Raw genomic sequence first — 12,738 nt, 5'->3', positions numbered from 1 at the left:
AGAGTCTGTACCACTCTGCCACTGGGGGAGCCTTGTGGCTGTTCAGGCCGCAGACTGCAGGTGGCTAAGGCCCCCTCCCTCCACTGCGCCAGTTTGCCACGCCCCCCGCCCACCACACTCCTACATGAGGCAAGGTGATTGTGAAAATGAAATACTAGCTATGGGGCCTGAGAGGAGAGGAACTGGGTTTTGAGGAAATTCATTTAGGGGACATAAAGAAAATAAGGAGTAAATAAAATCTGACAATAAAATGGATAATGAAGGACCTACTGTACAGCACAGGGAACTCTGCTTAATGTTATGTGGCAGCCTGGGTGGGAGAGGGGCTTGGGGGAGAATGGACACATGAATACATACATCTGAGTCCCTTTGCTGTCCACCTGAAGCCATCACAACATTGTTAATCGGCTGTACTCCAGTGTAAAATAGAAAGCTGAAAACGAAACAGAAACGACAAGTGCAGCTGTGGAGAGAGTGTGGTAGACACAGCCCAGGTGTGATTAAAGTGGAGAAAATCACAGATTCATTAGATAGAAAGTTCTTGCATCATTTAGACAGGTTTATCTAGGAAGATTCAGGAGGAACTAGAGAAACAGGGGAGCAGGAAAAACTTAGGGGAGTGCCTTACAGAGCCAGGATGAGAAGGACAGATCACCAGCGCCCAGGGAGGACCTGAGGCCTGAACACTGGTGTGCACCCTGCCCCTCAAAGTGGGAAGAGGCGTGTGATGCTAGGGGAGGTTAAAGCTTTGTGAGATGGGGCAGTTAGACAAACAGCGTGGGTGTGAAGGACAAAGAACATTCCTTTGAATATCCCTAAACTTTTTGGCACCAGGGACCAGTTTTATGAAAGGGGATTTTCCCCATGAATTGGAGAAGTGGGGAAGGTTTCAGGATGATTCAAGTGCATTACATTTATTGTGTACTTTATTTCTATTATTATTACATCAGCTCCACCTCAGATCATCAGGTATTAGATCCCGGAGGTTGGGGACCCCTCTCTCAGCTGTCTCTCCAGGGCATGGCTATCAGGTCACTGAGGCATCTTCTCTGCCTGTCATTACTTAGAGCCTTCAAATAAGAGAATTATCCCCCCAAACAGAAACATTCTCAAAGAAACAGTTTCAAATCTGTGTATATTGGGTAAGTAAGTGGGTGGTGTTTTCTACTATTATTAGGTTTGAGTTTCAAGGGTACCTGATTCCCCTTTGAATTCTAGTACTGCCTCATCATAGCTGCTTCATTGAACCACCTTTTGGTGTGAATCATTGATAGAAGCTAGCCTTTCCATGTGGCTCAGTGGTAAAGAATCCACCTGCCAATACTGGAGACACGGGTTTGATCCCTGGGTCACGAAGATTCCCCTGGGAGAGGAAATGACCACACATTCCAATATTCTTGCCTGGGAAAATCCTATGGACAGAGGAGCCTCGAGGGCTACAGTCTGTGGGGTCCCAAAGAGTTGGATATGACTGAGTGAATCTCTATTTGATTACTAATGTTTTATCATTTTGAAGTTGATTTATTAAAATTATGTAAACATCAAGGTATGTTCATTCCCATTAGTTTTTTGTTGTAGTGGTTGTTTGTTTGTTTTGCTTTTTGGCCACACTATGTGGCATGTGGGATCTTAATTTCCTGACCATGGATTGAACCTGTGACCCCCCTGCATTGGAAGCTCAGAATCTTAACCACTGGACCATTAAAGAAATCCCATCATTAGTTATTATAATAAAATTCCAGACAGAACAAAGCCTTGAAAGAAATACAAGCACTACAGGACAGCCAGGTGCCACCTTAAACTTCAGAGATTTTCCCATGTTGAGTAAAGACGTGAAAAAAATAATTGTTTGAAATCTTAACAGCTGGCCCCATGATTCCTTTTTGGGAAGAGGAAGGAGGGAGCTGTCTCCTTGGGGAAAGCCACTGAGGAGCTAATGCTACAGGCACCTGGACTCCAGGGGAGGGAAAACCTGCCAGGCTGGAGATTAGAGGAAGAGTTTCTTGTTTCTGCTCCTGCAAGGAGAGGGGAGTAGGGGCAGAGGGCAGAAAGGAAAGAAATAAGACCATGAAAGAAAAGCCAGCCGGATGGATGGAAGCTGAGCCCGGTCAGGGGAAAATGACATGTCAGTGTTAGATGGTAACCCAGCCATTCCCAATCAAATTTGTTCCCTATTACTGGGATGTAAAGCCTGACTTCCATCTCTTTACACACGGAAGCAAGATCTCAGTAGTCTAGAAACCAAGAAAGCCCTTCAGGACTATTTACAAAAACCAAGGTGGGGAGGGTAGAACTTCCCTGGCAATCCAGTGGTTAAGACTTCACGCTTTCAGGGGGTGAAGGTTTGATCCTTGGTAAGGGAACTAAGATCCTACACACTGAACTTGGCCAAGGGAGGGAAAAATGCTATTCTTAAAAATAAAACCAAGAGGGGTGGGCTTTGGGCTTCCCAGGGCTGGAATTGGGACCCAGCTGAACTGACATCTTATTTTTCTTTCCTTTTCCCTACCAAGTTAAGTATAAAAACAAATACCTTTTTGTCTCACGCTCAGCTTTTTTTTCTTGAAGGTTAGAAGTCCTCACTTTGCAGGTTTTGATTTAGCCAAGGATTTCAAAAAACTTTCTGTTCACAGCGTTCAGCTAAAAACAAGTAACAAAAGCTTGCCTGCTTACTCTAATTGCTTTAGATTAAGACCTTATCTTGCCTGGTTCTCCTCCCCTTAACTCCAGCCTCTGTGGTTACTGTCTTGACCTCCTTCCAGGATAACTTGATTCTTGATGTCCTGATTGTTTTTTTAAGTCTTTAATCTTTCTCACTCCCCGCCCCCCCCCCCCCATTCTGGATTAAGAGAGGAAGAGAAAGGATTATTCTCTAAAGCAATTCATGGTTCATGTCTAAGAAAAAACAATGGTTTAAGAATTGGGAAACCCCAGGTTCTGGCCTTAGCTCTACTGTTGACTAGCAGACACACAAGCTATTTCTAAAATAAATTAGAATTGCATCTTTTTTTTTTTAATAATTGAGGTTTCTTTTAAATATTTAATTTATTGAGTATTTATTTCACTGCACCGGGTCTTAGTTGCAGCACATAAGATCAATCTTCCTTGTGGCATGTGGGATCTAGTTCCCTGACCAGGGATCGAGCCCACACCACTGCATTGGGAGCACAGAGTCTTAGCCACTGGACCACATGGGAAGTCCTTGAAATACCTCTTTAATGTCTATTCCAGGCTCAAGTCTGAATCTCTGGACCCTCATAGTTTCCCACCACATTTATTCTCTGCTTTCCCCCAGTACCAAGAAAGAATCTGGTGTATTCATGAATCCTAATTCCAAATCATTAAAAACTGGTTTCTGTCTCCTTTTTTTTTCCTTCAAACTTTAGAAAACCTAAATAATTAAAACAGAAGAACTTATAAAACATAGTTTATACAGTGGTTTTCTTGCAAGCAGTCTTTAATAGACTTCTTTCAAATTCTGACAAATACACTAGGTGTTTGGTTTGGATATGCAGAACTAAAAATATCTAAAGGAGAGATTTTTAATTACTTAGTTCAATCTGTGAAATTCCTGCGAATTCTATCTGGAAGAAAGAATAAGAAAGAATATGGGGGACTTCCCTGGTGTTCCAGTGGCTAAGACACTAGTCCCAATGTAGGGAGCCTGGGTTTGATCCCTGGTCAGGAAACTAGATTCCACATGCCACAGTGAAGACCTGAAGAAGCCAAATAAATAATGATAAATAAAGAAAATTTAGGAGCAAAACAACAATATATATTTTTAACAAATAGAATATGGGCTTTGCAGTCTGAGAGACCTGGCCTTTTTCTTTTTCATGGTAGCAAGCAAACAGGATTTATTTCAGAGAGAAAGTACAAAACTCTCAGCATAGACACAGAGGAGGTGAAGTGCCCCAGACCGGGGCTTTGCAGTGCAACTTTAGATAAGTTATGTAACCTCTCTGAGCCTCAACTTTTAAAGACATTTCCCTGTTTTATTCATACTTTTTTAACTTTATTTTTTAATTGGAGGAAAATCGCTTTACAATGTTGTGATGGTTTCTGCCATAAAAACATGAAATGCTTCACCAATTTGCATGTCATCCTTGAGCAGGGGCCATGCTAATCTTCTTTGTATCATTCCAATTTAAGTATATGTGCTGCCAAAGTGAGCACTGAGCCTCAATTTCTTCATCTATGAAATGGGAATGATACCTCCCTTGCAGGACTGTTGTGAGGATCACATGCCACGTATATATTAAGTACTCAATACATGTTCATGTTCTCCTCCATTAAACACCATCTTATTTTTTACTTTGCTCACCAAGAGCACACGTTTGGGCCTGAAACAGCCTAGGTTCAATGGCCTGATCCCACAATTTTAGCAACTCGGTGATTTGGGACAAGTTGTTAACAATCTCGGAAGCACTGTTTTCTCATCTGGAAAATGGAGTTAGCACCAACAGTGCCCAGCTCCAGGAAGCGTTCACGAACTAGTCACATCCATCAGAATCACATTAAATCACCATGGAGACAGCAGGGATACTGAGAGAGTGCTGATGTTGAGCGGCTGCTGAGTTGCTGACGAGGGGTCAGCCAGGTGGCCAGGAGGAGGCTCCATCCTTCTCTTTCTTGATTTTACCTTTACTTGCCCCACTTTTCTTTTTTTTTTTAATATTTTAAATTCTTTTATGGCTATGCTGCTGCTGCTGCTGCTAAGTCGCTTCAGTCATGTCCGACTCTGTGCGACCCCATAGATGGCAGCCCACCAGGTCTCCTCGTCCCTGGGATTCTCCAGGCAAGAACACTGGAGTGGGTTGCCATTTCCTTCTCCAATGCACGAAAGTGAAAATTGAAAGTGAAGTCGCTCAGACGTGTCTGACTCTTTGCGACCCCATGGACTGCAGCCCACCAGGCTCCTCTACCCATGGGATTTTCCAGGCAAGAGTACTGGAGTGGGGTGCCATCGCCTTTCAGTTCAGTTCAGTTCACTTCAGTTCAGTCGCTCAGTTGTGTCCGACTCTTTGCGGCCCCATGAATCAGAGCACGCCAGACCTCCCTGTCCATCACCAACTCCTGGAGTTCACTCAAACTCACATCCATCGAGTCAGTGATGCCATCCAGCCATCTCATTCTGTTGTCCCCTTTTCCTCCTGCCCCTAATCCCTCCCAGCATCAGAGTTTCTCCCAATGAGTCAACTCTTCACATGAGGTGGCCAAAGTACTGGAGTTTCAGCTTTAGCATCATTCCTTCCAAAGAACACCCAGGACTGATCTCCTTTAGAATGGACTGGTTGGATCTCCTTGCAGTCCAAGGGACTCTCAGGAGTCTTCTCCAACAGCACAGTTCAAAAGCATCAATTCTTCAGCGCTCAGCTTTCTTCACAGTCCAACTCTCACATCCATACATGACCACTGGAAAAACCATAGCCTTGACTAGACAGACCTTTGTTGGCAAAGTAATGTCTCTGCTTTTCAATATGCTATCTAGGTTGGTCATAACTTTTCTTCCAAGGAGTAAGCCTCTTTTAATTTCATGGCTGCAGTCACCATCTGCAATGATTCTGGAGCCCCCAAAAATAAAGTCTGACACTGTTTCCATTGTTTCCCCATCTATTTCCCATGAAGTGATGGGACCAGATGCGATGATCTTAGTTTTCTGAATGTTGAGCTTTAAGCCAACTTTTTCACTCTCCTCTTTCTCTTTCATCAAGAGGCTTTTGAGTTCCTCTTCACTTTCTGCCATAAGGGTGGTGTCATCTGCATATCTGAGGTTATTGATATTTCTCCTGACAATCTTGATTCCAGCTTTCCATCGCCTTGGTGGGTCTCAATTGCAGCATGTGGGATCTTACATTGTGGGGTGTGGGCTTCTCTCTACATGTGGCTCCCGGGCTCAGTAGTTGTGACTTGCAAACTTAATTGCCCTGTGGCTTGTGGCATCTTAGTTCCCCCACCAGGGATCAAACCCTCATCGCCTGCATTGGAAGGCAGATTTTTAACCACTGGACCACCAGGGAAAGCCCCTCCCCACTTTTCTTTGTCTTTCTCCTTTATCTTCTCTCTCAGTTTCTGCTGTGTGAAAAATGGTTGCATCCAGAGTGGTATGATATGTAACCCATATATTTTCTTTCCCTGCATGGCCTCCATAAATCTTATGTCTGTGTATGACTCCTTCTCAGTGCTGGGTTTTTGATTCCACGTCCCCAGGTAGAATACTGTGTGTTGAACTCTGTGCCATGGATTTGGTGCTGTGCGCCCTCCTTTGCCTCTGATACCTCCAAGATGAAAAGACCTAATTGCTAAGAATCCTGGGGGCAAAATTAATTCTCAGGAAGGACCACGACTTAGCATCTTTGCATTTCTCTTTTACCTCTGAAAGAGCATAGTCTGCTTGTTCTGTCTTGTGGCCTCTTGTTTGATCATGCTATGCATAATAAATTAATGTGGCATTTCCAACAGGAGTAATTCTACTTACTTCTTTCCCTGAATATTTAGACTGTGGCCAAATGGCTTCTTGTTTTTACTTAAGAGTTAAACAAAAGGGACTTCCCTGGTGGTGCCGTGGTTAAGACTGTGCCTTCCAATGCAGGGGCTGCAGGTTCAACCCCTGATGGGGGGACCACGATCCCACATGCCTCACTGCTCAAAAACCAAAACGAAAAACAGAAGCAATATTGTAACAAATTCAATAAACAACTTTAAAAATGGTCCACATCAAAAAAATTCTTAAAAAATATACACATGTGCATATGTAGTCTATATGTATGTGCATGAGTATAACCCTTTGTACTAAATAGTTTGGCTTTTTACAGCAAACTACATTAGAAGCCAATTTTTTTAGACATGGATGCTTTGAAATGTAAATTCATAGTCCCTACTAAAAAAGAACCATAGGAATTCTATGTTCTTTGCACATTTGGCGGCACAACCCGACATTATACCACCTATTTGGGAGGCTGAATGGTATATTATATATATATATATATATATATATATATATATATATATATATATATATAATCTTGGACTTAAATTCCAAAACCCTGGCTAGAATTTTCTGCTTAGCCTTCCCCCCACAACTGATGGTTTTACCCCAGAGCTAAAGACAAATGAAGAACAAAAACAGGCCTGTTGCTGTGTTGATTATTTCTTGCTCACCTCTATTTCTCTATTAAAAAAATTTTTAAGGTATATATTTTTTAATGTGGACCAATCTTTTTCAATGGCCACATCATACAGCATGCAGGATCTTTAGTTGGGGCGTGCAAACTCTTAGTTGTGGCATGCAGGATCTAGTTCCCTGACCAGGGATGGAACCCCAGCCCCTTTGCATTGGGAGCTCGGAGTCTTAGCCACTGGACCACCAAGGGAGTCCTAGACCCATTGTTTCTTGACTGCTTTCCCTTCGTGCCTGCAGTCCTTTCTCCCCTTAAGATCATTAATTACTGAGACCTGTTTAAGGGCAAGCATTGTGGCCAGGTTTAGATCACAAAATCTCTTGGACCAAAATGAGGTCAAGCTTGATTATCTTTCTCCAGGGACCCCCTCCCCTATCTGCTTACAACACCCAATGTTGACATAAAGGAAATTTCCAGTTATTTCAACCAGATCATCAGGTGCTCTGGACCAAATTCAAGACTGTTAGATTTGTACTCTGTATATTTCCTCAGGCTTCCCAGGTGGCTCAAGTGGTAAAAAATCCACCTACCAATGCAGGAGATACAGGTTTGATCCCTGGGTCAGGAAGATCCCCTGGAGGAGGAAATGACAACCCACTCCAGTATTCTTGTCTGGAAAGTTCCATGGACAGAGGAGCCTGGCAGGCTACAACCCACGGGGTTGCAAAGAGTCAGACACAGCTTAGCCACTGGACACACACACACACACGCATGTAATTCCCCATTTTTGTCTTTCCTCTTGTCATCATGGGCATTAAAGTCTTAAAATCAGGGTCTGGAAGCTTTTTTTCAGGGACAACCAGGAATGGTGGTGGCTGACTAGCCCACTCAAGATGGCTGTTCCCTTGCTCTCTGTCTGTCCCTTGCCCGACCAGTGCCTGCTTCATTTACACTTACTCTGGCCTTCCTACATACTTGCCTTGGGCGCCAGCTAGTGATTGTTCTTATCAAAGGGACGGTGAGGTGTGTGCCTTTCTGTTGGTTTCCCTGGTAATCGATGAGCCCATCTGACATCAACTCCCCTGTAACTGGCAATCTCCCCCTCCACCAGGAGCAAAGACTGCTGCCACGTCCTGAAGGTGTATGCTGCACAGGGTGGGAGGTCGCTCCAGGACTTTGCTTCAGACACAGAAGCTCCCCATCTGTCAAACCACTGAAGTCTCTGTTGCCTGATCCATGTGTGCAGGCTAAGGCACTTCAGTCAGGCCTGACTCTTTGCAACTTTATGGGTTGTAGCCCGGCAGGTCCCTCTGTTCATGGGATTCTCTGGTCAAGAATACTGGAGTGGGTTTGCCATTCCCTTCTCCAGGGGATCTTCCTGGTGCAGGGATCGAACCCCCATCTCCTGTGTCTCCTGCATTGCTAGTGGATTCTTCACCGCTGAGCCACCGGGGAAGCCCTCTGTTGCTCAATCCAGGCTTTCGTCAGTCTTGAAGCTGGGCAAATATAGGCTTTGTAGGCCTGTGAGGTGCAGTCCAACAGGTGGGCATAAAGAGACCAGTTTCCAGAGCCCCTCAGGAAGGGGTGAGAAACTTGATAGCTTGGGGTGGTGGTGACAATTACCAAGAGGAGAGGTGGTGGGGTGGGGGAGTCCCTGGGACCTGCCAGGGTGGAATAGGAGAGTTTGAGAGGAGCCTGCCTGAGCCTGTGGATCTCCCCCTGGGGGGACTTAGAAGAAAGGGTTCCTCAAATACACTGATAAATATCCTCTACACTGTAATAGGATTCCATTTGAAACAGTTACAGCCGAGGTGTTATGAGCCCATTCTTGTGTCACAGAAAGCTAGGCTGTTCCTCCATTTGGAAGGTATTATTTTATTTTCCTTGTTCCTAAAATAGCACAAAGGAAGGCTTCTGTTTGTTCTTGTACCTTGTGCTAATCCTAGAGCAACATGAATATGCTACTGTACACGGATCTTGAAACAACAGTGAAAACTTCCAACACGGGAAGACAATTAATTCCCACTCCTTCCCCCTTTCCTCTTGGATTCCAATGACTGGCTGTGTTTAACCCTAGTTTTGCCTACTCTTTCCCAGAAAAGTCACAGCTAGCATGCATGGATCTACTAGCAGGAGCATAGATTCAGTAGGATGTGGGATTCCAGCTTGATTCTCCAGGGGCTGACATCTCATCAGAGAACTAGTCCTGAAGAGCATATGTTCAGTGCTGAGTTTGGGGGTCTGTATGATAATGGCTTCAGGAATGCAGCTGAGACAAAAATCCCTGAGGGTTGAAACACTCAAGCTTCTTGGAGAAGGTGGGCCTCCAAGGATAGATGTAGAGAAGGAGTAAAGAGAGCAGGTGAGAAAGTCAGAAAGAGCAAAACAAATATTGTATATTAATGCATGTATGATATGCATTATGGCAGGCTACAGTCTATGGGGTCTATATGACCAAAGTCACAACCAAAGTGACTCAGCATGCATGCACCACACATATATACAGAATCTAGGAAAACAGTACTGATGAACCTATTTACAGAGAAGAAATGGAGATGCAGATGTAGGGAATGGACTTGTGGACACGGCGGGGGAAGGAGAGGCTAGGACAAATTGAGAAGGTAGCATTGATGTATATACACTCACTCACTCTCAAAGTCACTCAGATGTGTCTGACTCTTTGAGAGCCCATGGACTGCAGCCCGCCAGGCTCCTCTGTCCATGGGATTTCCCAGGCAAAAATACTGGAGTGGGTTGCCATTCCCATCTCCAGGAGATCTTCCTAATCCAGGGATCAAACCTGAGTCTCCTTCATTGCAGGCAGATTCTTTACCATTTGAACCACCAAGGAAGCCCCATGTATGCTCATAACTTGTGGGAGGCTGCTATATAGCACAGGGAGCCCAACCTGGAGTCTGTGATGACCTAAAGAGGTGGAATGCGGGCCGAGGGAGGCTCAAGAGGGTAAGGGGATATATACATATATATCATTATGACTGATTAATATTGATGTATGGCAGAGAGCACCACACCATTGTAAGGCAATTACCCTCCAATTTAAAGATATATATAAAGAGAGAGAGGCAGGTGGAGGGTGCAGGTGAGAGCAGCCTGTGTGGGGCATCTCTGTGGAAGGAGAGGGACCCAGTTCACTGGAGACAGCAGTCATGGCTGAAGCAATTTCAGATTCAGTGAAAGCCTAAAGTAGGACTTTCCCTAGATTAATGGAAACCCTGTGTGTTGCAAACATATCCATCAGAGCATTAGAGGGAGGTAATGGATGACCTGACTCCTGGGGCCTGCCAGCTGAATATGGAGTCAGGAGGGGGACAATGTTTGGAGAGGCTCAGCCTCTGTACATCTGCTTGCTCTCCTGTGTTGCTCTGCCCAGTCAGGGCTGAGATAAGAGTGCATGTGCCCCTTCCTGGTCCCCGTAAACTCAGCTCGTATTAGGTCTTTCTCTCACTCTCTCCCTTCCTCTGCATTTTCTGCTCACGGCCAGATGTTGAGAAGTCCTTCCTCACTGTGAGTTTTGGATGGAATGTCCACGTGTGACATCAGTCTTTAGTGCACATGCCCAGATTAGCAGGGAGGGTAAACGATGGGAACTCTATCAATACCCACCTGGTCTGAGGATCACGAGTCTCCGGGCCCAGGTCTAACACTTTTTAGCTCCTTGAATGCTGGCATTTCAACTACCTGCTCTTCAGTTTCATTTATTTGTAAAATGGAGACATTAATACCTCCCTATCTACCTCACACAATTTCCTTGAGGCTCAAATGAAATATGGTTGTGAAAGTGCTTTGGAGACAAAGAAATGTATTTATTAGGAGTAACTCAATACTTGAGGGGTGAATGAGGCGGAAGGTGGTAAAACTGGGACATCTCAATAAATCCCATCCCGTCCTATGATTTTATAAAATTGTTTTACACTACTTTGTCGTTGGTCAGTAACTAGGTTCTGTCCGCCTTTGGCCAACCAGCCTCTCTGTCCATGGATTTCTCCGGGCAAGAATACTGGAGTGCAATGCCATTCCTTTCTCCCAGGGATTTTCCCAACCCAGGAATTAAACCCACATCTCCTGCTTGGCAGGTGGATCCTTTACCACTGAGCCACTAGGGAAGCCCTTTATATTCCTTCAATAAGTTGAATTAAATAGCTTTTTCTGCTGTTCTAACAACTCACTGTAGCGGTATCTTTTTTTCCTCCCTAGATCTCCTTAAATGCAGAACCCAGGGCCTCCCTACATGTTCCAGCTCACCAGCCACTGGGTCTCCCAGCCACTGAAGCAGCAGCAAAAACTCTCACACAGCATCTCCAAAAGCTCTCTGAACTTCAGTCATCACCCCAGGCCTTCCAGCAGCAGCTGATGTAAAAAATGTGAAAAGATTTTTCCTAAAACGACAAGATGCTCCACACAGAGACTTGGATGTCACTTGGCTCCTCGCTTAGAAACAGCTTAGGAACCTTACTGTGAAAGTAAGTCCTGCAGTATTTCAGGAACAGGTATTCACAACACAAACGTTGACATATTTATAAACTTAGGAATGTGATGATAGATACCGTGGAGTGGATAAAGGGACATATGATAAGTGTCCTTGGTGAGGTTGGCTGTGTGAGACCAGGTCCGAGAAGGATATAACCAGCACATCCCCAGGGCTCCACAAGTGGTTTAGTGATGGGACGATTGACCATGGTGTCATAGTTTGCTGGGGCTGCTGTAGCAAAACCTTAGTCCGTTTAGGCTGCTGTAACAAAAGTACCATTGATAAGTGGGCTTCCCTGATGTCTCAGAGGTAAAGAAACAGCATGCAATGCAGGAGACTTGGGTTTGATCCCTGGGTTAGGAAGATGCCCTGGAGAAGGAAATGGAAACCCACTCCAGTATTCTTGCCTGGGAAATCCCATGGACAGAGGAGCCTGGTGGGCTACAGCCCACAGGTTCACAAAGAGTTGGACACGACTGAGTGACTAAGCTACCACCACAATTGATGAGTGGCTTAAAAACAACAGACATTTATTTTCTGGAGGCTGGGAAGTCCAAGATTAAGATGTGGGCAGGGTTGGTTTCTTTTGAGGCCTCTCTCTCTGGCTTGCAGACGGCTGCCTTGCCCACAGACTGTCTTCCTTCTCTGCTTGTCGATGTCCTAATCTTCTCTTACTGTGTATATGCTAAGTTGCTCAGTCATGTCCGACTCTTTGGCACCCCATGGACTGTAGCCCGCCAGGCTCCTCTGTCCATGGGATTCTCCAGGCAAGAATACTTGAGTGGGTTCCTATGCCCTCCTCCAAGGTGATCTTCCAGACCCAGGGATCGAACCCACATCTCTTATGTCTCCTGCATTGGCAAGCGGGTTCTTTACCACTAGTGCCACCTGGGCCTCATTATATGGACACAAGTCAGATTGGATTAGGGTCCACCTGTATGACTTTGTTTAACTTTAATTACCTTTTTGGAGACACTCTCCTAAGACAGTCACTTAGGGGGTTAGAACTTCAACATAGGTCTTGGGGGTTAGAACTTCAACATAGGAATTGGGGGCAGGGGTTACAACTTAACCCTTAACTCACACTGTGGGCAAGGTAAAAAGAATCAAGATGAATGGAGAAGCCAC

The 12,738-nt window shown here is 44.9% G+C and overlaps 1 long non-coding RNA gene and 1 other non-coding gene across 3 annotated transcripts in view; one reads left to right on the top strand and one right to left on the bottom strand.

Moving 5' to 3' along the window:
- The window catches only part of LOC139183576 (uncharacterized), a 49,662-nt gene that overhangs the window by 14,166 nt on the left and 22,758 nt on the right, over window positions 1-12,738 (top strand). For both annotated transcript variants that reach the window (XR_011567053.1, XR_011567052.1), the window contains one exon: window positions 11,337-11,602. This is a non-coding gene — a long non-coding RNA (uncharacterized lncRNA). The remainder of the gene's footprint in view (window positions 1-11,336; window positions 11,603-12,738) is intronic.
- On the bottom strand, window positions 4,070-4,176 carry LOC139183753 (U6 spliceosomal RNA). Its single transcript, XR_011567370.1, has one exon. It is a non-coding gene; the product is annotated as a U6 spliceosomal RNA (small nuclear RNA).

The sequence above is a fragment of the Bos indicus genome, chromosome 6, assembly GCF_029378745.1.
Source record: "Bos indicus isolate NIAB-ARS_2022 breed Sahiwal x Tharparkar chromosome 6, NIAB-ARS_B.indTharparkar_mat_pri_1.0, whole genome shotgun sequence".
In the NCBI taxonomy this organism is placed as follows: Eukaryota; Metazoa; Chordata; class Mammalia; order Artiodactyla; family Bovidae; genus Bos; species Bos indicus.
The sequence above is the reverse complement of the archived record's forward strand: the minus strand, read 5'-3'. Positions and strand labels throughout refer to the sequence as shown.